The sequence below is a fragment of the Gopherus flavomarginatus genome, chromosome 4 (assembly GCF_025201925.1).
Source record: "Gopherus flavomarginatus isolate rGopFla2 chromosome 4, rGopFla2.mat.asm, whole genome shotgun sequence".
NCBI classification, from domain to species: Eukaryota; Metazoa; Chordata; order Testudines; family Testudinidae; genus Gopherus; species Gopherus flavomarginatus.
Window position 1 is genome coordinate 131147636 of NC_066620.1, and position 26093 is coordinate 131173728.

The following is a 26093-nucleotide window of genomic DNA, read 5'->3' on the forward strand; positions in this document are numbered from 1 at the left end:
GTTTAATAACCAAAGGCTGTTGTTTGGGATGTGTAACCAGCTTTCTAAAGAGCTGCTTTTGAAGTTTCCAGTTTAAATTGATATTGTAACTATTGTAGGATAATGCTTTCATAATACAGTAGCACTGACACAAACTGGATTTGCAGCATAGATGGAACCCTAACAGCTTCCTAAATCATGCTCCAGGTCTTTGTAAATTCAAGTCTGTTGTATAAGTCAGGAATGTGCTTACAATATGGTTCAGTTCCGTCTCCACTGCAAGGCAGCCCTCTACTTAAACCACGGCAGCAGCCTACTGTGTTGTAACAGGTCCCTTCTAGTGATAAATAGGAACTTCACAAATACTTATTCTAAATTTTCTAAGATCGCTCTGAAATCTTATGCACCTCTTCTGAAGATGCCTGTCTTGTCCAACTAATGTGATGACCATAATGAGAACAGAACCAAGCACTACATTTGCATTGAAACATTATTGCCAGCAGATTGTAGAACATTTTCTCTGCCCACTGGGAACAGAAGTATTTTTTGTTTGAGGATAATGTTGTTGTATACTACCCACAACATGGCTAATTTATTTTGAATTCATATAGTTAAATATTTTTATTCTTTAGAGCTTGATTTTTCTTCTTTTTTTAAAGTAGCTCATCCCAAAAACAGCAGCATTGTTAGAGCTAACTATTAATTTTACTTGGACTGACACACAGTTGCTGTGATGCATCCATACTATTTTCATCATGTTAAAGTCTGCTAAATATAATGCTTTGTGAGTGCCATATCTGGGTGAGAGGCATCACAGTGATGTAAAAATTTCAGCCTTGGGAGTTTCAGCAAGAGGCTGAGTGCTGAAGTGTGCTATCAAAAAGCCTGCAGTCTTCCAAGTGCTTTTGATAAGTTGAAGAGATTTAATAAGAAACACTTCTTAAAAGTCTGATATTGGGTGTGGGGGAGATGATACGTTAAAGAGCATTTCACTCTTAGGCCACCTCACTTAATCCAGCCCAGGCTGGTAGTGACCAAAAGTCATTATAATCTGATGGCTGTATGGTGGCCAATATGAAATGAGTTATTGACCAGTTAATTTATCAGTGCACATGACACACACACAACTCATCACAACAACTTCCTGCTCTATAACTTTCTTGTGATGGGGTATACAATCCTTCATAGCAGTAAGGAAAGGGTTAAATGGCTACTCTGGGACCCACCCACCACAACTCCAAAGTATGCATGGCTTGCAAAAGGAGCTCAAAAAGAGAACAAGCCAGTTTCAGTAGGCTGCAGAGAGTGGAGGTGAACTGATCTACACCCCGAGAGCCTGGGAATAAGAGCACTGCAGGAATACACCGAGAAGAGACTGGTGATTCTCAGAAACTTTATCTTTGATTCCAGGTATTTAATGACACTATATTCATTGGGAAAGAAGGGACTGGTGGGAAGTGATCCAGGAGACAGCATTATAGCACTTTGGTGCAAAACTTAGCTGTTTTACACTGGGTCCTGTGTTGGAACCCAGTGGCGAGGGTAAGCCCAGATTCCCCTATAGAGGGTGCCGAGGGTCAAAGCCTTCCCTTGACTTGGAGAGTCCAGAGGCGAGAAGGCCTTAAGGACAGAAGGGTCAAGATCCTGAGAATTCAACCCAGGGGCAGCCATCTCACCTAACTCAGAGGGCAACCCATTGCTGGAGTCAATATATCCCAAGAGGGGCAGACGTAAACATGTGATCTGGCCGAGGGATGAGTCACAGAAGGGATGGACCACTGCAGGCATAGGTGCTGGAACTAGGGGTGCGGGAGGTGTGGCAGCAACTCCTGGCTTGAAGTGTTTTCCATCATATACAAGGTTTATAGTTTGGGTTAATGGCTCTCAGCCCCCCCCTCATAATTGTTCCAGCATCCCTGACCACAGGACCACAATGACCATCAACAGAGGGGCACCAGGAAAGAAGAGAACCTGCCACAGTATTCTTGGCCACTGGGTGGTGCTTGCCGTGCGTGATCTCTTTAACATTTCCCCAAAAAGGGATGTTGAGCAGAGACTAAGCACTAATTTCAAAGTTGTTATTCACAAGTAACAGTTTCTTGACCAAGGACTCTTCATGTTTTAGGGTCACTGAAAACTCGTCTTCTTTAAGGAAGCCAGACTATCCCTATCACTAATAAGCACAAACACTCAATATTGGCTTTCAACAAGCGTGGCCCAATATATAGAGTACTTATCATGGAGTCAGGCAATACAGGTATATGGACAACACCAAGGCTGGCTGCCTTTCAGAGGGGTGAGGCAGTCTCTTCAAGCAGCCATAGTGGTAACTGAGAAGATGGCTATATGGCTCATGTTGAAGAGGCGAGAGAGAGTAAGGATATTATACAGGAATGGGGTATTGGCCACATGGGGCAAAGGGGCAAAGATGCCCAGGATGTGTATATTAATCCTTACTACATAGCTGAAAGAGGAAAAAGAAAGAATTTAGTGTTCACCACTCATGAAGAGAAGAGGAATGCAATGGAAAAGGGATATTTTCTTAGAGCTTGCCTACACAGTTATTGTACTGCTATATTGGTTTAGGTAAAGCAGTGCAACGCCCTAGTGCAGATGCAGTTTTACTGGTATAAAGATGCTTATATTGGTATAGCAATAAGTTATAGACTTATAAAGTATAGACCTATGACAGTATGAGGATTAGCTGCCTTGGTATGACATGTTTTAATTAGAAATATTCACTATTTAAAACACATAACATTAGTTCCGTAGCTTCCAGTAACACTAATTAAAGATGCACATCTTAAACCCATGCATCAAGTTGAGAATATTCCCATTCCTTTGCATATCTGGCTGGGAACAGGAAAAACTAATATGTGAGACTGAAAATCCTGGCCAGTTTGGGAATTGGCACCAGAGACAAAAGTTTCACTCTATCACTCAGATAAACATCTGAGCCATAGAGTGAGTGTCAAGAACTGCAACCTCATTCATCCACGCTACAATAGAGAAAAAACAGGAGGCCCATCATGTCTGCTTCCTTTTTGGTTCCATTTGCCTATATTTCTCAGCTGCACACATTCTCCTTCTTTAATGTTTTATCTACTTTCCTCTTGAACTGATTGATGTCTCTTGTTGCAATGGCAATTTCCTGTACACAAAATTGTCAATCTGGAGACCCAGGTTTGAGTACAAGCCTCTGATCCTACTCCCTATTTGTCCACACCACAAAAATCATAGTTTAATCTGCTCAGAAAATTTAAGATAGGGAAAGCAGGAAGCGCTGCTTATCAGGCTGTGGTGGGGAAGCCTGCATAGAGCATCACTGCATTATTGTTGAGCCAAGACCCTGTTAGTCCCCTAACTTTCATGAGCACTATATTCACCCAAACTTGAAAAAGCCAGCATATAGAAAGGTAACTTAAAGAGGACACTGGCGGTGTGAAGAAGTTACAGTTATATTTATCAGAAAGATACTGATTATATCAATGCAGACACTGAGGTAACATCAGATAGCAAGCTCAGCAAGTGTTCTGCACATTACCTAGGATATTGCACATTGAGATGAGTTCATCAAAGCAAAGCACAACAGCAATCATCCTACCTGATCTGAATGTGAACTGAGTAGTGTGTATGTACATTGAAAATAAAGAGAGCCTATCTTACCAGATGCAGCTTGTACAAACACAACTAGCGTGTGTGTGCATATTTAGCTTGTCATGCAGGAGTTTAAGTACTTAAAACCTTCCATATACCAGGATTCAGCAGGCTTTAAAAAGATTTCTTGGCATCCCAAAATAAGTATCATTTAACAGCATACATAACTGTAACTCCAGTTTTGACTCCTTTATTTTTTATATGCTCGTATTAGTTAATTTTCTGCAGTATCACTAGTGTGTGGCAGAAATCAGTTGCATAGCACCATTGTTATGCATCGCACTTTACAGAACAAAATAAGATGACAAGGCCATTCTCCTGAAGAGTTTTTAATCCAACTGTATATTGATTTGAGATTCCTCACTAAAAGCATTTGCAAATTATCTATTGCTTCTTTGTAAGTGGCTCTTTTTTGTGTGTAGGCTTCCTTTCTCTGTATCTAATTTGGATGGGGGATAATGAACTTCCTGTGTCGTATGCTGCAGGACAAGGAACTTCATTGTATCCTGACCAAGGAAGAGTATATCAGTAAATAGTTTATAAGGGAGCTCTGAAGAATCTTGTTAGAAAGACTTATTCTCCCGTTCCATTTGTTTGATGAAGTGCATCATGTGATAAATGCATATAATGAACTTCTTCAGATGCTGCCAGTGAGAAACGCAGCAGCTAAAATGCCGAGTCCCATGGCATCACTGTGTGCATAACAAACTAATTACGTGAATGAAAAGATCACGCAATTCAAAGGCTTCTTCTCCTTCCACACTATACAGCACACCAGTGTTATAAGATTTTCTGTGCTGACCCCAACTAAAATATTCTGAGTATGAAATCCAGTTCCGTCCAGTGCAATTTTCCTCCTATGACTTAACATTTCATTAGGACATCCAGATCTCATTTCTCAAAAAATACCAACTTGCAAAAAGATTTCCTAGTGAAAGATTTAATCATGCTTCTAAATGCTTCATTTCTGTTGGAAAAAACTGAGCATAAATTCAGTGTAATAAGGTCAGTTTTTGTTTTTTAAACAAAAAATAATTTAAAAGGCTTCTGATATAAAATGTATTTCATCCACAACACAAGTGTTACATTTGTGAGATCAAAGGTCAACTCATTAATAAGAAGCCCTTCCCAACTCATGGCTGTAGAATGCATGGTCATTTAAACACAGCAATATCTGATATGCTTTGTCCTGCCCATGCCCCTCTACATTCATAATGCTTCTAATGCTCAGTCTGAGGACCTTTATCTACTCTATAGAATTGCACTATTGCAATTTTCACTAGTGTGTCTTAACTAGTACAAGCTACAATGGTGCAATGTAGCGGTTCTCAAACGTCATTGCACTGTGACCCCCCTTCTGACAAGAAAAATTATTACATGACCCCAGGAGTTGGGACTGAAGATGGACCCTGACAGCCCTGTTGCCCGTGGTCCATTGCCCAGAGCGGGAGGCCAAAGCTGAAGATCAAGGGCTTCTGTCCTGGGAGGGGTGCATGTAACCCTAGCCCTGAGTGGTGGGACTTTGTTTGGGACAGTAAATTTTCATGCACATGGCAAAGGATATAAAAAGACAGCCAAGACACCTCCATTTTATCTCTCTCCTGCTCTAATTCTATGGACTGTGGATATACAACTAAAAGGAGTATCTTGAACTATGGACAGTGGACCTTCCAATCTTTTGGAAGATATCAGAGAGACATTTGCAAGCCAGCAGTCTATTCCATCACTGCTACAGACCTGTATGTATATGATCTATTAATCATTTATAACTCTTTTCTTTTATTAATAAATCTTTAGTTAGTTTACTAAGGATTGGCTGACAGCATGATATTTGGCAAAGAGCTGAAATATTGACCCGAAATAAATTTCTGATCCTTTGGGATTACTAAGAACCTCACATATGATGAATTAGGCTTTCAATAACTCCTCACTATTTTAGACTTGTTTGTCTGGATAAGCAGCAAAGAGCCCTGTGGCACCTTATAGACTAACAGACATTTTGGGGCATGACCTTTCATGGGTGAATACCCACTTCGTCGGATGCATACGTCTGTTACTCTATAAGGTGCCACAGGACTCCTTGTTGCTTTTACAGATCCAGACTAACGCGGCTACCCCTCTGATACTTTGTCTGGATAGGAGACAACATCTGGAAAGGGGGATTGTGTTTGGCTTAGTGTGTGGTACTACAGAAGCACTTTGGTTACTGGCTGGGTGAATCTAATTATAAACAACCCATTTTGGGGGACTGTCTGCCTAATTCTTGCAGTCTGCCCTGATATGGCATTCTCAGTGTGATCCATCCCAGGTACCCAGTCACAAACTGCTTTAAACTGTTCTGTGTGGTACAATAATCTGTGCATGCATCAAAGGGAAGAGGCTATGTCCTGACACTTGCAGGTGCCATGGTGGAAAGTCAACAGCTTCAGCTGCACATGCTGCTGACATCTTTGGGTATGGTCCGCTGCAGGGGTTGTGAGAGATGTGTGGATTGGTGCACTAGTGAGGTATATGGATTTGCTTTAGGGGTTGAAAGCAAGGAAGGGCAGGGTTTACCTTCCTGTATATGGATTAACTAATAAGATTTTTTTTCCTTTTTCAGATCTCAGATTTTGGGAAATGCTGCTGAGATGGCATATGGATGCCAACTCCCAAAAAAGTGAATCCTTTGCATGTCCAGATCTCTCAGTGTCTATACTGACTAACCAATTATATATATATATATATATATAGTTCTTTATGATGTTTAGGTGAATATCCCAAAAATAATTGTTCAGATCACAAATGCATATTTTGAAAATATATAAAGTAGTTTATTTTGCATTGTTTTTTCATGTCTTTTGCTGCTTTGGGGGTTGGGGTACCAGAAGTGTAGGAACAAAGCAGAGCTGATAACACAGAATACCAAGTCATATGCTCTCAGGCCCGCACGCAGCCAGTAGGTGAGTGGCTTGACAGGCAACAGAGGGAGTGCTCTTACCTGACAACTGTCACTGAAGGGAGAGAGGGAGCAATGTGGGATCACACTTGGCAAACTCATTGCACCATGCAGCTGCAACCCTTGCATTTCCTGCCTACTCTGGAACTACAGTGGTGCAGAATGACTCAGTAGCTGATGCAATAGTGCTTAGCCTTGCTCAGAGCAACTGCAGTCATAGCTGTGATGTGAACAGCTGTGCCTCATTGGAAGCAGCAGTGCGTGGACACAAGAGGTTTTATAAGCATGCTATGGGCACAACGGTGTTCACAATGCCCAAATGCTGTTGTATAGATAAGACAGGATGAAGATGAGATACTCATCAGTTTTACATATGGAAGGAATGACCAGCAACAGGTGGGTGAGTCACAGAAAAAAACTTGATTTGTTAGATGGATCAGAACTTTAGTATAATCCAAGTTCTCAAAAAACTGACTTTCTGACCTACCCATCAGAATATTCTTAAGTACAGTTCCATTCTGAAAAGTGACTCTGTTGATACAGTTTTACAGGGTTCCATGGTGGTTGTGTCTCACTGAATTCTTAGCAAATGTGCTCCGCTTACCAAAAAACAAACTTTTTTCTGACTCTCAGCCCTACAAACTAAACCTGGGATTTGAGAATCAAGATGGATTTTAACTTTCCCAGGCACTAATTACCAGTCATAAAGTTCTTGGAGGTCATGTTATTTCTTCAGTTCCACCTGAACACTGAAGATTAATGGGATTGCACAGGTGTAACTGAAGAAATAGTATGAAGATAATCTGCTTGCCAAAAATTAAATAAGAACATAATGTGGTCTCCAGTGATAATGGTGTATGAGAAGGAAAGGACCCAGCTTGATTCTTTTGCTGCCCAGGATGAGTTTGCAGGGCTAGCAGTCAGAAAAAACATCTGATTTGTCAACTAAGCAAATCTGATATGAAATCAGGGGACACAATAACTGTGGAATTTCACAATGCTGTTAGAATGACTCTTAAGAGAAGAAATAAACTTTAAGTCTATAATCTACAATGTAAATGTGGCCCCTGAATGTCCGTTTCCACTTTAAAAGGACAATCTCATGGAAGATGTTGTTTCATAGTTCTTACTAAATTATGAAGTTTTGAAACTGTACTTTATTCCTTTCCCAAATATTACCCCTCCATTGCAGAGACTCTTTAGTTTGGTGTCACAGGTTACTTAGAGACGCTGGGCCTGCTTTTGGGTTGTAGGAGGGTTTTGTTTTTCTTTTTAAAAACAATCAAGGAAGCATTTTTGGTAGCTATCTTTTTGCAGCCAAACCTATCCTCAAAACAGCCATATAAAATTACTGTTCATGAGTTTAGCAAAACAAATATAAGGGTGAGGACCAGTGGGTCACATTTTGAGAGAAAGATTGATCTGACCCAGGAATTACTGAGTTCTAATCCCACCTCTACCGCTGACTCCAACTCTGTGGTCTTGTCCACGTTATGTTTTCTGCACATTTTGGATGCCTCAAGCTTTACATGCACATCTTTAGACACTTATGCTCTCAAATTGGGCCCCCAGAATTAGTGGACCCTTTTGAAAATGTGGGCCTAAATCTTACTGAGTCTCATTTCCCCAGTTGTAAAATGAGGATATTACTGAGGCTGCTCTGTATTACAACATAGCATAATCATAGAAATGTAGGACTGGAAGGTACCTAAAAAAGTCATCAAGTCCAGTGCCTTGCACTGAGGCAGGACCATCCAAACCTGGACCATCCCTGATAGGTGTTTGTACAACCTTTTCTTAAAAACCTGCATGATGGGGATTTCACAAGCACCCTTGGAAGCCAGAGGTTATTCCAGAGGTTAACTATGCTTATTGTTAGAAAGTTTTTCCTAATATCTCATCCAGATGTCCCTTGCTGCAGATTAAGCCCATTACTACTTGTTTTCCATGTCCACTAGAGGTACGGTCATCCTCTTTAGAACAGTCCTTAACTGTTATCAAGTCTCCCCTCAGCCTTCTTTTTTCATTCCCGGTATTTTTAACCATACACTCCTGAATTATATTTGTGTTTTTCAAAACTACTTTTCATTGCTGACTCATATGTAATTTGTGAAGCACTATACCCCCCAGATCCTTTTCAGCCATACTATCACCTTGCCCATTTTTAGACATTTTGTAGTTGTGCATTTGATTTTTTCCTCCCTTAGGCAAGTACTTTGCACTTGTCTTTACTGAATTTCATCTTTTTGATTTCAGACCAATTTGCCAGTTTGTCAAGGTTATTTTAAATCTAATCCTATCATCCAAAGTCCTTGCAACTCCTCCCAATTTGGTGTCATCCACAAATTTTATGAGCATACTCTCCACTCCATTATCCATTAAGGAAAATACTAGGGAGTACCAGACCTAGGGCTGACCCCTGTGAGACCCCACTAGATATGTCTTTCCAGATTGACAGCGAATCGATAACTCCTCTTTGAGTACAGTCTTTCAACCAGTTGTTCATCTACCTTATCATAATTTCATCTAGACCACATTTCCCTTGTTGGCTTATGAGAATATTGTGTGGGACTGTGTCAAAAGCCTTACTAAAATTAAGATATTTACATCTACTAATTCCTCCCATCCACTAGGCCAGTAATTCTATGTGCTTTTGCTATTCTTTTGGACTCTTTCTTAGCAATACTACTACTTCAAAGGTGCATTATGAGGTTTACTTTATTCATGCTTAAATATTCAGTAGACAAAAAGCACTATACAAGTGTTAAGTGGTGTTGTTCTGGGCCTGGTGACCTTGACAATGTCTCTTCACAAAGTAGTAAGTGAGGAAGCTCCATAGCCAAAAGTAAAACATGGAAACTAACCTGCCTGTTGTTCATTCTGAAACCTGGAATTTGGTCACTTTGGAGTTTCCCATAGTAGATTCTTTTTGGCACTGTCACACTTTCACATATACTAAATATTGTCTAGATATTTGCTGAACAGGAGTATCTCCAGGGATTGAAACCATAGAGTATACAGCTTAAAATAAAAATAGAGATATATGGGCAAAAAAGAGCAGAGCACAACTCTTCTGGGAATCACTCCAAGAAAATCAATATGCAAGATGGCACTTTATCCCTACACAGAGCTGGGAAGAATAACATTTGGATTTGATCATTTTAAAATTAAGTAAAAATTAATTCTGTGTTTGTACGTACATGCTGCTCTCCTGTTGAAATTAAAAGATATATCCAATGGTAAAGTTTGACCTATTGTGACAAATTCAGACCTTATATCAACAGATGCAGCTCCACTGACTTTGGTGGCGGCCTGAATTTGGTACCTAGTTTTTGACAACACCTATGGGTCTTCTGGAAAGGATCGCTGTAATTTATTCTCTACCTTTGTTGTTCTCCAACCTTTCCATAACATAAACTCATTCTTAGGAGAGAGTACGCGAATAGCTTTACAACTTGCACTGCACACAAGGGGTAACAAGAAGAGATTGTACCCAGAAGAGATTCCAATGGATGAATTGGCAGCAAAGAGAGTCATGGTGTAACAATGCAGGGTGCAGTCAGATGTTTTTGTGTGCTTTGTTTGAATGTAATCTGGAAATAGGGTTCCAGTGGAGTTCGTGGTGTGATGATGTGATGTGCTCACGCCAACCTTTGTTGCCTAGTAAATGGGTTGGTACGCATTCCACCATTTGTAGTTTTTATTTGAGGTGGCTACCTTCAGCCTCAATGAGATGCAAAATTTAACCTGATGATGAGAAATGTAACAGATTCTTACCCACAGAACATACAGGTGATAGTGTGAGCTGGTACAATACAATGCAATATGGCACCATATAAAGTCAGAATGGTATATGGGAATAATAGATGGAATGCTTCATGGACCTGACTCCCAGCTCCCCACCACTAGCTCCTCCATCCCCAACTCCAAGGCAAGGGCCGGTCCCAAAAATGCCCTGTTCTGGGTCCATGGAACTGGGGGCAGGGAGCTGCTACTTCCATATGGGAAACTTGCCCCGTTGTTTGTAGCCATGCCCCATGACAGCCGCGACACGCTTACCTTGGCTGGCTCCAAAAAACTTGCATGAAAATATTGGTTCTGGGATCGCCTAGCTTCTCCCAAGGGGTTTAACGAGCCATCGATCCTGGTTCCTCCACACCCTACAGTGAGGGGCTCTTGGGGCCCCGAGTCCAGGGCTACCTTGGCAGTGGCTGGGGCAAACTGGCTGCAAAGTGCTGGAGCCTGGCAACTTTTGCCACCTGGAAGACGCAGGTGCCTGAGTTCCTAGGGAGCAGCTCCTACCTGGGCAGTGATCCTGCTGTGCGTGGAGCCTGGATTGGCAGCCCAGCCAGGCCCTTCAGGGGAAGCAGCCCAGAGCAACGCGTGAAGCCCAGGCCCCTTTGCAGCTAGCAGGGGGCGAGTGGAGTGGCGCAGGGGCTGCGCTCCAAACAGCTCCTCTCCCAACATCCGCACCCTACAGATAGCAGGCTGTCCCCTTCTTTCCTGCAGCATGCTTGGAGTTTGCCCTTCCCTCGCCTGCTCTGCTCACAGTGCCGGTGCAAACCTGCAGTTGCTCCCTTTCCCCAGCCCCAGGCTGGCCCCCTCCTCAGCTGGAGCTGCCTCCCCAGGTTGCAAGAGGCCTGCTGTAGCCGCCACTGAGGCTCTCCATCAGCAGCTCAGCAGTGGGGAGACTGATCACAGTTACTTTGGTAACTGGACTTTTAGTGTCTGGTCAGCAGTGCTGACTGGACACTGCCAGGTCCCCTTTTCTACAGATTTTCCAGTTGAAAACTGAACACCTGACAACCCCATGAGTCTAAAACATTAGTTTGTTGATATCTTTGTAAATTCTTTTCCTGATAACCATCATGTTTCCTTGTGCTACTTTTAAGTTTTGGAGTCTAAGAGCAACAGTCAAAAGAATGCAATAGTTTATGCCATGTTGTTCTAAATTAATTCTGTTCATCAGTTGCTTTCTGCTCTTTCTTTTTCTTTTGGCTTTTGCATGTTGTAACCTCTGTATGGCTGGAAGTTCTTACATTACCAAAGAAGTGATTTAGCTCTGACTGCATTGGGAAATCCCAAGAAATAATATAGGTTCCGCCAGATGACATGGCATGTCTCCAACACTTCAGACTCCAGTGTGGTTTGAATACTGTATCTAAGCTTAGTAAGATATCTTGCTGTGTAAATTTTCTGGTAAAAAGTCCTTTATGACAAAATCTCACCCTTCTTGGAACAAAATGCATATTCTGCCATAACCTTGACATTACAAGTTAGCTCATTTAAAGGTGGTAAGCCAAATTCTAATGCTGAGTTTCATTTATTATTTATTATTATTACATCATTTTTATGACACCATAAGTGTGCACTGTGCTTTATTTACAAATGACAGATACAGTCATGTCCCCCCAAAGCATACAATCTCAGGAACAAATACTGAGATCCTTAACTTGAGGCCATACAGTGCCCTGGAGATCCATTAGTAGAGATGATCCTCTATGCAGATATCACCCTTTCTGTGCAGAAAGAAGGCAGCAGCCCAGAACCACTGAGTGTATGAATGGGAACAGGTGGGAAAAGCTGAGGGATGCCATCATTCCCCCATGAACTGCATAAGGAATCAGCAGAAAAAGTTCATTCTGCCTCAGGCTGAACTTATTTGTCCAGAAGTCCCCTGCAGCTACTCTGCATCCCTGGAATAATCTTCAAAATTGAAATGAAAACTTTTACTTTTTTACAATTTGCATGTGGATTCATTGCTTGTGGAAGGCTTCACATTCACAGTCCTGGAGACTGAAGTCCCTTGTTTATCAGCAGAACAGATATAGCACACTGCTATTGCCTTGTGACAGAGGGTTTTTATACATTCGATGTGCCCCCTGCACTGAATACCAGTCTAACTGATCCCTACCTCGACCAGTCTCTTCAAGGTGGTCTCATACTAGTGCAGATTTTGGCTGCTTCTCCTAAAAAATCACACTCCCTGCTGTACTCACACCAGAGGTTAATGAGACACCTGGTGAGCTCCTTTGGTCAGCTAGCAGCACACTGGGTAGGCAGCTTGTAATGTTGTTCTGCACAGATGGGCTGAGCAGGGCAGGAAATAGAGAAGGTGGCATAGAATCAAGGGGTAAATGCTGATGTACTGTAAGTAGTTAGAAGGGCTGGAACACACAGGCTCCAGGAATTGTGGGAAGCCACTAGAGGACTATCTAAACACAAGCTTAGCAACACACGTTTTAGCTGCATCCTCACTGGAACGTGAGTGGGTAGGAACACACCTTAAAGCAAAACCTGATTTAACCCACACCCCCAGTCACACATGCGAGCACTTATTCAAAAGGCATATAAGCACATGTCTGAGGTTTTGTGTGTGGATGGATGGTACCAGTGTCTGGGCTAAAACACATATAAAACATGTGGTAAGCCTGCAGTGCAGAACCCTTAGGGCGATCACTTCTAGCAATGAGAGAATAGTTTGGGCTCCATCCCCGATCAGTCCTTGGTCTCTGCTGAGTGGCTAACTATGTTGGCAGATTTTGTGGTGTGGATACTTGTCCACTGGAACAGGACTGAGGCCACCAAACAGCCACCAGAAGATAATAAGTTTTAGTCACTACCAATCTGGGCTGAATAGCGACAAGATCTATTCCACTGAATTCCCACAAGAAAATAAATCTTTTTGTTGTATGCGGTTATTTGACAGTCTAGAGGCCACCTGTTTCCACTTATGTGTTTGTCAGTTACCTGATGTTTCAGAACAGCAAGGGGAATTCACTCTGTCTTGAAGGTATTTTAGTGTAAAAATGGGAAGAAAAATAGTCTTGTGGTTAAAACACAAGAATGGGAGACAAGAGGCCCCACAACAGACTTCCTCTGTGACCCTGTGAAAATCAGTTACCCTTTCTGTGCCACACTTTCTCCATCAGTAAAAACGGGTTTTGATTATTGAATTCATTAATATTTATGAAATGCTTCAGTTATTGTTAATTCCTCCCCTCCCCTTTAACTTCCAAGAAACTCAGTGGTAGATTCCCCCCACCCTCAATATTTGGAAACTAAAAGTCATTCCTTCGATTTGGGCTTAATCAAGTTGTGCCTCTTTACAAGATTATTTAAATATATAAGAGTAATAACAATCAAATTAAGCCTGACAATTTAAGCTTGGCTCTTGCTATGATATCTTCAGGGAGACATGTTTGTTTTCTGTCCAATGCAGTGAGTGAAGTCTGAATATGAGCACAAATATTTAGCCTTATCTCAGAGTTACAGGCAGTGGGAGGTAACTGAAGCATATTTCTTTATTGACCAAGCTTGTGAAGACCTTGTGCTCAGCTTGATGGCATTTATCTGTTTCAGTATATGTAACACAATAACTTTTGAACACCACATCTGATCAATTCCTAAATTTCATAGAATGTTCCAGACACAGGGAGCACCTGCCACCTGACTGACACAGCCAGAGCTTCATGCACCTCTTCACTTGTCTCTGTATAACACTATTGGATGATGGCACCTATTCATGGCTTCCAGCATAACAATACCCCTTCTCATCTTGACCTATGCTCGCAATAGAGATTAACATTTTGATAACTCATTCAAGGTATCTTCCTGACAGAAAGAAAAATAATGGCTGGGGGTGACGAACACAGAGCCCCTGACATGGGGCTGGGGAATGGAGGACTTGGGAGCAAACATGCAGCCCCTGACATGGGAGGAGACTGTGGGGAACACAAAGCCTCTGACACACAGGGGAAGGTGGGAGTTAGGGGCACACAGAACCCTGGCAGAAGGGGAAATTGGGGAGCCCTGGCATGTGGCAGAGAGGAGGATGGGGGCACACAGAGCTTTGACTGTGGGGAGATGAGGGACACACAGCCTGAAGCGTGAGAGGGGTGAGGTGGGATACGTTTCAAGGAGTCCCTGAAATATGGGTGGATGGGAGCGTTGCACACAAAGAGCTTGGGGTAGGGAGATGGAGGATGCATGTAACCCCTGTTGTGTGCAATAAGCTCTGCCTACAGAAGCTATAAAGAGTGTGACCCCCTAGTTCACATTTAAAAAAAAAAAAAAAACTATACACCTGTACATGTTCTGATTGTCTCCCTCTACCCTGCCATTCATATGTTGTTTGCTTTTTAGATTACTATTGCTTCAGGAGAGCAACTGTACTTTCCTGTGTGTTTAGAACATGCCTAGCAGATTGTGCATCAGATTACAAATAATAATAAGTAACTCATTGCTAAGAAACCATTTTTGCATTAGAGCTAATTCATACCCAAAAGGGTGTTTTTCCTACATACTTTTTTTAACCCCTGCTCCCCTAATCATTAAGTTTGGCCAGATCCTGAAAGCCCTACCAACCATTTACTCCTATTAGTTCTACTAAGACTGCTTGCATTTGCAGAATTAAGGCCTATGTTTTATTAACTTAAAAATTAACAGTAAAAATAGGGATCCAGTTGGAAGCATTGACTTATTTATCCCAATATTAATGTCAGTGTTATCTCCTATCATTTCTGTAATAGCAAAACCCTCATCAGTTAGTAGTGTATCATACATTGTACTTACCTGCATGGTACTAGTGGCATTTTGAATATGTTTTGAATAATAGAAGATGAGTTGCCTTAATGCCACTTTGTTCTTTGACATAATAAATGATTTGATGAAGACAGATTTTTGGCTGCTGTCCATGACTACCATATGGTAGACAGAGATAAGGGAAGATCTTGTGATTAGGTTCTAAAAAGGAAAAAAAGTAATAAATGTAGTTGTCAGCTGGCTCTTGTTTGTCATGTTTCATAATCCTCATGTACAAGTTTGGGAAATGATTGAAACTGCTGAAATGATGTCTATGAGCATGGTCTATGCACTCTGCAATTCTGAGAAAGTGGAATTTGCTGCAGAATTGTGCTCCAAAATCTAAGGCTTTGTCTACACTAAAAATTGCATTGGCTTAACTAACAGTGTTTTTAAATTGGTTAAACTAGAGTGATCTAAGCCAGGTTTAAATAATTTTAAGTGTGCCCACAAAGGGGTTTGTGCTCTTTCACTAAATCAATTTAGAAAAACATCCTTAGATGTTTAACACAGACAAGGCCCAAGCTTTCATTTAAAAAAAATAATTTCTAGCCCTTTTCACGGCAAAGAAAACCACGAACTCATCATAAATTGATGTAGTGATGTCTCTCTAAACCAGCAGACAGCCTGGAACAATAGCATTGAAAGCTATGAACTGTTCCACTCATTTTAATAGGGTATTAACTTTGAAAATTAAGCCATTGTGTGTACACACAAGAGAAAGTTACTCACCTTGCAGTAACTGAGGTTCTTCGAGATGTGTGTCCCTGTGGGTGCTCCATTCTAGGTGACGGTGCTTCCCGGTGTCGTTGATCGGAGATTTTCGGTAGCAGTGCCTGGTTGAGACGCATGCACTCAGTTGGTATCTCCCGTCTCGTTGGAATCTTCCTGAGTGCGTGCGCCCCACATCCTCCTCAGTTCCTTCTCTACCGTGGAGAATCATATTAGTGCTCCAAAGTAGAGAGGAGGAGGGCGGGGAGTGGAGCACCCACAGGGACACACATCTCGAAGAACCTCAGTTACTGCAAGGTGAGTAACTTTCTCTTTTTCTTTGAGTGCTGTCCCTGTGGGTGCTCCACTCTAGGTGAATGTGTAGCAGTACCCACTATGGTTGGTGGGACTTTGGAGATGCGGCAGTGAGTACTGTAGATAGTACTGTATGGTCTACTATGATGTCTGCCGTGGTGTCTTGAGTCAGAGCGTAGCATTTTGCAAACTTGTGTTCAGATGACCCCATAGCCGCTTTGCAGATGTCAGGAATGGGAACATTGTGTAGGAAGGCAACGGATGTCGACATGGCTCGAGTGGAATGAGTTCTAATGCCTTTGGGTGGTTGAAGATTTTGCACATGGTAACAGGATCTGATGCAGTCAGAGATCCACTTGGATAGACGTTGTTTAGAGATAGCCGTACCTTTCGATCTTTCGGTAATGGAAAAAAAGAGTCGTGGGGACTTACGAAATGGTTTAGTCCTGTCTAAATAAAAGGCGATTGCTCGCCTGATGTCAAGAGTATGCAGGGTTGCCTCTTGCAGAGTCTTGTGAGGTTTGGGATAGAAAGTAGGTAAGTATATAGGTCGGTTGAGGTGGAAGGTCGATACCACCTTAGGAAGAAATTTAGGATGTGGTCTCAAAGTGACTTTGTATTTGGAGAAGATTGTGTAGGGAGGATAGGCCATCAGGGCGCTCATTTCAACAACTCTCCCTGCTGATCTTATGGCAACTAAGAAAGCCACCTTCATGGACATATGGAGATGAGAGGAGGTAGCCAAGGCCTCAAATGGAGGTCTCATGAGAGCATGAAGAACGAGGTTAAGATTCCATGCAGCCGCTGTTGGGTAAATTTCAGGGTAGAGATTTTGCAGGCCCGTGAGAAAGTGTTTTATGGTGGGGTGAGTAAAGAATGAATAACTGTCTGGTGGTAAGTGCCGCCAGGTGCACTTTGATGGAGCTGAGCGAAAGTCCATCCTGTTTTAGTTTCAGGAGGTAGTCTAGAATGTTAGGGAGGGTCATGTTATTGGGTGCTAAGTGATTATGTGAGCACCAGAGGGCGAATCGCTTCCACTTCTGCAGGTAGGTTTTACGAGTGGAGTCTTTCCTACTGTGCAGGAGGACATATTGGACTTGCTCGGAACAGGCTAGTTCATATGTTTGGAACCATGAAGGAACCAGGCTGTGAGGTGGAGCTTTTGGAGCTGGGGGTGAAGAACCCGTCTGTTGTCCTGGGAAACGTGGTCTGGCCTGTTGGGGAGAGCCCGTGGGTGACGGGAGGACATGCAGAGTAGGTAGGGATACCACATCTGTCTTGGCCAAGCTGGGGCAATAAAGATGACCTGGGCCTCGTCGTCCGCAATCTTCCAAAGAACCCTGTGTAACAGAGAGATTGGTGGAAGGTGTACAGGAAGGAGTTGTTCTATGGGATGAGGAATGCCTCTCCTAGGGATGCAGTCCCGAGTCCCGCTCTGGAGCAAAACGGAACATTTTCGATTCTGGGTTGTGGCAAAGAGATCTATTGATGAGGTGCCCCAGAGGGCAAAGAGCTGTTGGAGTACTGCGGGGTGCAGTTCCCATTCGAGTTGTGTCAAGAAGTGCCTGCTGAGTGCGTCGGCAGTAGTGTTGTGGCAGCCTGGTAGGCAGGAAGCGATGATCTGTATTCGATGTTGTATGCACCAATTCCATAGTTGAATGGCTTCCATGCAAAGGGGATGTGATCGGGCTCCCCCTTGTCTGTTGATGTAGTACATGCATGCTATGTTGTCTTTTAAGGCCCGAAGAGATTTGTTCTTTATGAGGGGAAGAAAGTGAAGGCATGCTCGCCTCACTGCTCTGAGCTCTAAGAGATTTATGTGTAGGTGCGTCTCTGATGCGGACCACCAGCCTTGTGCCCTGTGCCGCCCTAGGTGCACCCCCCAACCGATTAGGGAAGCGTCCGTGGTGAGCATTAGCGTTGGGGAACATTGCTGGAAGGAAACCCCTGTGCAGAGGTTTTCTGGACTTGTTTACCAATGTTGGGAAGCTATAACATTGGGAGGAGGAGTTAGCAGCATCCCTAACGTGTGTCTGTTGGGTTTGAAATTGGAATTGAGCCAGCCCTGGAGACATCTCATGTATAGCCTGATGTGGAGAACCACGAAGGTGGTGGCTGTCATGTGACCAAGGAGCTGTAGGCAGAGTCTTGCCTGTGTCCTGGGACGAATAGAGAGCGTGCGTTTGAGCTGCATGATAGCGAGGAATCTGTGATATGGGAGTGAGACCCTGCTCTGGATTGAGTCAAGATGAGCTCCGATGAACTGAATCTGTTGTTTAGGTGTCAGGGTGGATTTTTGGATGTTTATTTGGAGGCCTAGGCTGTGAAAGAGGGAGATGGCGAAACGGGTAGCTTGAAGTGTCTTGCCATAGGAGTTGCCCTTGATGAGGCAATCGTCCAGATAGGGAACAGTGTGACCTCATGTTTGTGAAGGTGAGCCACGACCACGGCTAGAGTCTTGGAAAAAAATTCTCGGTGCTGTGGCGGGTCCGAAAGGAAGAACTCTGTATTGAAAATAGTCATGCACGATTGTGAATCATAGGAAGCGTCTGTGAGCTGGATGAATTGATATACGAAAGTAAGCATGCTGTAGGTCGAGGGCTGTGAACCAGTCCCCTTGATCCAGTGCAGGTATTATTGTGCCCACTGTGACCATCTTGAATCTTTGTATCCTCAGGAATTTGTTCAGTTGGCGTAGATCTAGTATAGGCCTCCATCCTCTAGTCTTTTTCTGAGTTAGAAAGTAATGGGAGTAAAAACCTGTCTCTTGATTTTGCGTCGGCACAGGTTCCACTGCCCCTAGTTGTAGAAGATGCGCCACTTCTGTGCAAAGTAAGTGGTCGTGAGAAGGGTCCCTGAAGAGGGACGGGGAAGGGTAGGAGGGTAGGAGAAAGTTTGTCCTTATCAAAAGGGAGATCCTCCACTTTGGTCTGCAGTTCTTTGGGGATGCCAGATGCAGAGAGCCATGAGGATCTGCGCATAACCACAGCAGTTGCAGTTGTACGGGCTGCTGTGTCTGCCATGTCTAGAGATGCCTGTAGGGCCATTCTGGAAATCAGTTGGCCCTCAGTCAGGATTCATTTGAAGTCTGCTCTCCTATCCTCTGGAATGTAGGAGGCAAATTCAAAAGTTTATTGTAATTATCAAAGTCGTAACCAGCGAGGGGAGCAGAATAGTTTGCAATTCTGAATTGTAGTGTGGAGGACGTATAAACCTTGCAGGTCAAGGCATCTAAGGTCCTTGTCTTGCAGGGTGGGTTGATATTGTGATTGTTTAGTCCTCTGTGCAACTGCATCCATGACAAGAGAGTTCAGTGGTGGATGAAAAAAATAGGAAGTCAGCGTCCTTTGCAGGGACATAGTATTTACGTTCGGCCTTTTTGCAAGTTGGTACTAAAAATGCTGGCGTTTGCCAGAGAGTGTCAGCCGGCTCTAGGAGTGCTTCGTTTATAGGGAGCGCGATTTTTGAGGGTGCAGACGGTCAAAGGATTCTGAGGAGTCTGTGTTGCGTCTCCTGAACATCTTGAAAGGGGATATCTTGACTGAGTGCCACCCTCCTGAAAAGTTCTTGAAATTGTTTACAGTCATCCATGGCCTATGGAGGCGGAGGAAGGAGGGCTCCGTCCAGGGCTAATGGAGAGTTAAGGATATGGTGAGTAACTGGCATATTCACGAGGGGGCTCAGGCACCTTAGAAGTGGACAGAGCACGAGACTGAGGCACAGAAGGAGGATGATTGGTAGGAGGATGTTGCCAAGGGTACCACTGAGGCCAAGGCATAGAGTAGGAGAACCCAGGTGTCGCCCATGGGGGAGCAAAGTAGGGAAACTGAGGCTGGTGGCCTTGAGCCGTGACCTGAGGTGGCAGAGGTGCCTGTGGAGGAGAAGCAGGAGGGGAGAACGCCGCTTGCTGCTGTAAATCAAGTTCACCGTCAGTGAAAACCAGTTCAGGTGGAGAGAGCAGCGGTTCAAAAAATGAGCCCTGTGTATCTAGGAGCGGAGAGTGAGGCTCAGGTGGCACTGAAAGGTCACATTGAGTGAGAAACTGTTGCTCCTGCTCCCTGGGCTGAGCTGAGCCTGCTCTCTGCTCCAGCTCATTAGCAGGAGAAAGTGAAAGTGACAGTAGTGCTGCAGACTGCTTGGAGGTGCCCTGCAGGGGGTCTGCTACTGGTGCCCGGGTGGAAGATAGGCTCTGTGCCAACGTTCTTCTAACTGCAGGGGAGGATTGCGTTGGCGGCATCATGGCCATTTTTGGCGCCAAGGAGCAGCGCACTGCCAGCACCGCAGCCATTTTTGGTGATGAGGAGGAGTGTGCTGCCGGCACCGCGGCCGTTTACAGTGCTGAGGACAGCACGCTGCCGGCACCGCGGCCATTTGCGGTGCTGAGGAGCAGTGCGCTGCCGGCACTGCGGCCGTTTGTAGTGCCCAGGAGCACGCTGCCGGCACCGCGGCCATTTGCGGTGCCCAGGAGCGCACTGCCGGCACCGCGGCCGTTTGCAGTGCCGAGGAGACGCGCGCTGCCAGCACCGTGGCTGTTTTTGGTGCCGAGGAGAGGCGCGCTGCCAGCACCGCGGCCGTTTTTGGTGCTGAGGAAGAGCGCGCTGCCGGCACCGCGGCCATTTGCAGTGCTGAGGAGAGACGCGCTGCCGGCACCTTGGCCGTTTGCGGTGACCGGGAGGCACACGCTGCCAGCACCGTGACCGTTTGTGGTGCCGAGGAGTGCGCTGCCGGCACTGCGGCCGTTTTGGGTGCCGAGGAGCAGCGTGCTGCCAGCACTGTGGCCATTCGCAGTGCCAAGGGGACCGGAGCCACAAGGACCTTCCTGACACGGGAGGTCGGGTCCCTGCCTCTGCGCTCTGTCAGAGCTGTGGCTGAGGCATTAGAAAAAGCTGAGGCACCTGCCTTTGGTGCTGTCAGCACAGAGGGTAGGGATCTCACGGGAGACCCCCTACCCTTGTTAAAGTCTCTCCTGTGAGACTGTTCTGCTTCTTGCCCCCGCTCCAGGGAGGGTGAAGCAACGCTGCCCACTGGTTCCGATCTGGCTGGGGAGCGTGTGGGACCGGGTTTAACCTTTGCAATCTCCGAAAGCAGCTGTAAGGATTTTTCCATCATCAGCATTTTGAACCGCAGATCCCTGTTGCGACAAGCTCTTGACTTGAGGCTCGCGCAATGGAGGCACTTCACACAGTATGAGTGCCCATCTGTCTGTGGCATGGATTCCTGAAAGGAAATACACCCTTTTGAATCCTGAAGCTCCTGGCATTATGAATTAGAGATGGCCGAGGACAGTGTCTCAATGGGAGACAAGCCTGAGGGATTTTTTTTTTTAACTAAGTAACTAACTATGTAACTACACTAAAGGAAGGGAAACAACTGGGATGTAACTAATAATTAGTTCTATGTTCTTTGTTACTGTTTCCTATAGAGACCAGGGAAGAAAATGCACCACTGCCCTGACTTCCGTCTTCGGCCGAGGATGGTTGAGAAGGAACTGAGGAGGGTGCGGGGCGCACGCACTCAGGAAGATTCCAATGAGACGGGAAATACCAACTGAGTGCATGTGTCCCAACCAGGCACTGCTACCGAAAATCTCCGATCAATGGCGCCGGGATGCACCGTCACCTAGAGTGGAGCACCCACAGGGTCAGCACTCGAAGAACAACTTACTTTTCACCAAAGTCCATTTTAAAATTTATTTATGTCTGGTCTACACACAGTTTTAATACTGATTTAACTATTTTGGTTTCAAACCAAGACAGTGATACAAAAAATGTGTTTACACAAGCCCTTATTTAAACTGGTACAAACTCCTAAGTAGACACGTTTATCTCAATTTAGTTGAAGCCAATAACTTAAATGATTTTAGTTAAACCAGTGCAAGTTGTGTGTGCAAAGCATAATGATATTTATTTCACTGTCAACAATATTAACTATTTAATGACTGGAGCAATGATGACCAATACGTTTACTCACAAATTTAAACTGTCTTTCCACACTTTCCCAGATGTCAAAAGGTCCAACTTCAGGAGTGCAGTTTCAGATTTTTTGGGAGGAGGGACTTTAACTGTGATTCCAGGGGCATGGAGGCATGTGAAAACTCTAGAGTTCTTTTGCAAACAATAACTTAGAAATTAGCTGACAGGAGCACTGTACCTAATTCCTATATAAAGAAAGAAAAAATATATACAAACATAAATGAAAGCCACATTTTATGTTTATATTAAATTTAGAACAATCAGGAGATTTAATACAGCAAAATATTCCTAATCTCAAACCTGGAGATTTCAGTTCTGGGGCTTTAACACAGATATCAGAAACATAGGTTTGATACTTTGTACACTAACTTTAGTAGAGATAAATAAAAATAAATAAAATCTGCTTAAAATTTGCTTAGTTTCTCTAACAGACACACTCTGTGTTATGGTCTCTATTTTAGTCAATTGTTTTTCACTCCACTAAACATATAGTTATTTAATTTTAAAATACGTGATTAAGCTTTTTTCTCTTTTATTACGAAGGGGAATTTATTTTTCTAATTATTTTGGCATTTATGTTTGTTGATCACAATCATTTATGTAACTCACTAACATTTGACTCCATCATTACTATTAGTATCAGACTTGGAAGCACATTTATTTCCACACAAATTTTAAGGTATTTTACACATATAACTAAAATACAATTTAAAAATAAGCGATTTTCAGTTACAGTGTCTTAAAAAAAAATGAGCTAAACACATAACTTTAAACTGGCACTGCCAGGATGAGTACAAGCTAAATTTACATTCTAGAACGATACTATTATTTGATTGTAGCACTTTTAAATAATGAATGACAAAGCACAATATGGTAATAAAAGTAATTATGATAATAACCCAAGCCAGGACAAGTTAGGTATTTTAGAACTCAAAGAATTACATTTAAGCATAAAAGAGAAATAAAGTAATGAAATTCACAGATGTCAAAAAACTAAATATAACTACTGTAACTAAAATAACAGTACTGTAAACCTTAACGAATTTTGAAAGAATAAAATTACAGAGAATAGATGTGCATTGCACATTTTGACCGGAAGTACCAAGAAGTAACAACAATACAAGTGTGTGTGTGTTGGGGGGAGTGTGTGAGGGAGACTGTGTGTGTGTGTGTGTGTGTGTGTGTGTGTGTGTGTGTGTGTGTGTGTGTGTGAGAGAGAGAGTATGTGTTGGGGGGAGTGTGTTAAAGAATGTGTGTTGGGGGAATATATGTGGAAGACTCTGTGTTTTTGAGTGTGTCAGCATGCTGTCTCTTTAAGCCAAATACTCAGGAGCCTGAATGCTTCTCCCACCCCATGTTAGTAGAGACTGAGCACATGGGGAGAGATAGAGGGACACCCCAACATCAGCTCCCGTCCAGATCTGCACAGCAGATCAGGAGGCAGGCTCCTGGTCCTGGGCAGTGAAGCCACTAGTGGCTCCGTGGCAGAGGGCTGGAGCAGTGCAGCTGCAGGGGCAGCAAAACAGGGCAACGGGGAGGTGGGGGAAAGGGCAGCATTTTTCCTCCTGCTGCAAAGTTCATCCAAATGTGCTATGAAACTCAGAAAGGGGGGCAGGTGCTCCTCCTGCCCTCCCCAAATGGCACTCTTGTCTAGCAGTCCCCTACTCCATTACCAAAATTTCAGCTTCCCCTTGACAAATTCTGTACTCATGTCAAAATACATACGTTATGTATTATTTTCATAAAATTAAATTCAACATCAAATTAAAATAGTGATGGGGACACATTTCTGATTGAATTCATTTTCACATACTTACATTTTTACATGTAATTTTTAATGAATTATCTGAAGCTAATGCAGCATCTCCAGTCTGGAATGCCGCAAAATTTAGATCAAGCTTACTCTGCACCGGAGTCCACAGGGACTTGATTATAACCCAAACATTTAATGGTTATGTTTCCCAAACAGAACCAGCACACTGTAACCATACCGTAAGTATCAGGGAATACATGGCAAGGTAATTAGAGAATCTCTGAATCATGCTGCTGACACAGGGAAGGACAGCTAGGAGATCAGTGGGCAAGCAATGCATTCTGCAGTGCTCCTCAAGGCTGTTCCCAAAAGGAGCAGTGTCACCAATTCCTTTGTGCCTGCTGTCAACAGCAGCATTTGTGGAGAGGGTTAAAGTTAAAGACCTGGCCCAAACATCCCAGTTGGCTGACCATGCCCTTTTGGATACCTGGAGTATTGACAGGCATGCTAGCATAATGCTCAAAGGAGTGATAGGTATGTATTCTGCCCAGTTCTTGTGAAGGTACCAGCAAGTCTCTCTCTGCCCTTTTCCCCATGTTCTCCACATAAGCAAACCTACATAAAACGAGCCATAATTTTCCCTAAAATCTTAAAAAGTATTTTCCTATCTGTGAAATAATAGATCAAACAAACTGCTGTAGTAATCAGTTACAATTCTGCTAACAGGCAGCAAAGTATAAGATATTAGGTAGGGTATGATGGCCTTCTAGGAACAAGACAAAGGTGATTTTGAGTCTCCATATTAGGATGTCCTCACACGAACCAACCATCCCCCACTTAAATCTACAAGGTTTACAACTCATGCTGCAGCTGGACCAGCCTCAGTTTCTATTTTTAGTACAGAACTTGCTCCTTATTTAGTCCTGAATGCATAGCCAGAAATGTGTTCTCAAATGGTTCAGTAAAAATACTGTATTGCCTATTCTTTTCATATTTTTTTCAGACAAAAAGTTGGGAATCATGTAACTTCTATCTATAAACAACCTTATTTCGAGAGACCACAACAAGACATAGTCTAAAAACTAAGGGCCAAACTAATCTCTGGAGTAATACTATTGATTTCCCCAAAGTATTACCTGCAGTGAAATTGGCTCTGCTTCAATTAACTAGCCAGGTTTTATCTTTTGAAAAACAAACATAATTAGGAGGCATTCCTTGAAACTCTAATATACTGCTGGATGAACGTCTCCAGAAAACATTTTGTCCCCTCAGACTAATAATTTATAAATCCAGTTCATAAAGGCATCTTCTAGCCAAGAAAGAAATAAACAGTGCAAAATGGAAAATTTTGTGGGTTTGACTCTCTTAGCAAGAATGACCACACAGAAGTATTTTTCTATCACTCAATTAAAAACATAAGAACAAAGTGTTTTGTTTCTGAAAAAAAAGTTTTTGCACTAGAGCTCAGACAGTTAGTTTAAGCTGCTGCAGTTATACGAGCAGAAGCTGCTAAAACACTACACTTTTTACTTTTAGGGCCTTTTCCTGCAGTCTTTACATGGCCAATGATATATTTATCTACGATGGCATGTATTCCTCATACTTAATACATACATAAATCTTGAGTTCAGTCCTACTTTTAAGAATATCATGGTTATCATTAGTCTGTAAACAAACTCATGATACAACATAGAGCCGTTACTCACATTGTTAATTATAATAAATATAGAATACTATATTCTCTGCAGATAAAAATGTATGTTGCCACTAATACATCTTTTTATTTCCCACATTTGAGTGAGCTACTGTGCATTCAAATTATGCATATTTCCAAATATAGATTTTTCTTACCACCACAAAAAGGGCCAAATCCTCAGCTGCACTAGAACTCTATTCAGGCCACTTTAAATTCTAGCAACTTGTAACAATCCCCTCGGGGCTATTATGCTAGGCAAGGATCACTGAAATAGAATCCCCATCATCCCCCAACACTCACCCTATGATGGGGGAGTCCGATTATAGATGGGGATTTCCTTTAGCTGCTCTTATAAGGAAATTTTCTGTAGGCCTGGCTGGGCATAAGTAACTTGACATAAGTAAGACCTCATTTCTTGGTCTGCATTGTATGAAAGGTTAAGTTGTTAATAGTGGCTTAACAAGCAGTTTGCTGGAGTCAGGATGTCTG

The 26093-nt window shown here is 43.2% G+C and overlaps 1 long non-coding RNA gene across 1 annotated transcript; it reads left to right on the forward strand.

Moving 5' to 3' along the window:
* Positions 1-12935: 12935 nt before the first annotated feature.
* Positions 12936-22568, forward strand: LOC127049355 (uncharacterized). The gene is made up of 2 exons (XR_007773955.1): positions 12936-14180; positions 21606-22568. It is a non-coding gene; the product is annotated as an uncharacterized LOC127049355 (long non-coding RNA).
* Positions 22569-26093: the final 3525 nt, after the last annotated feature.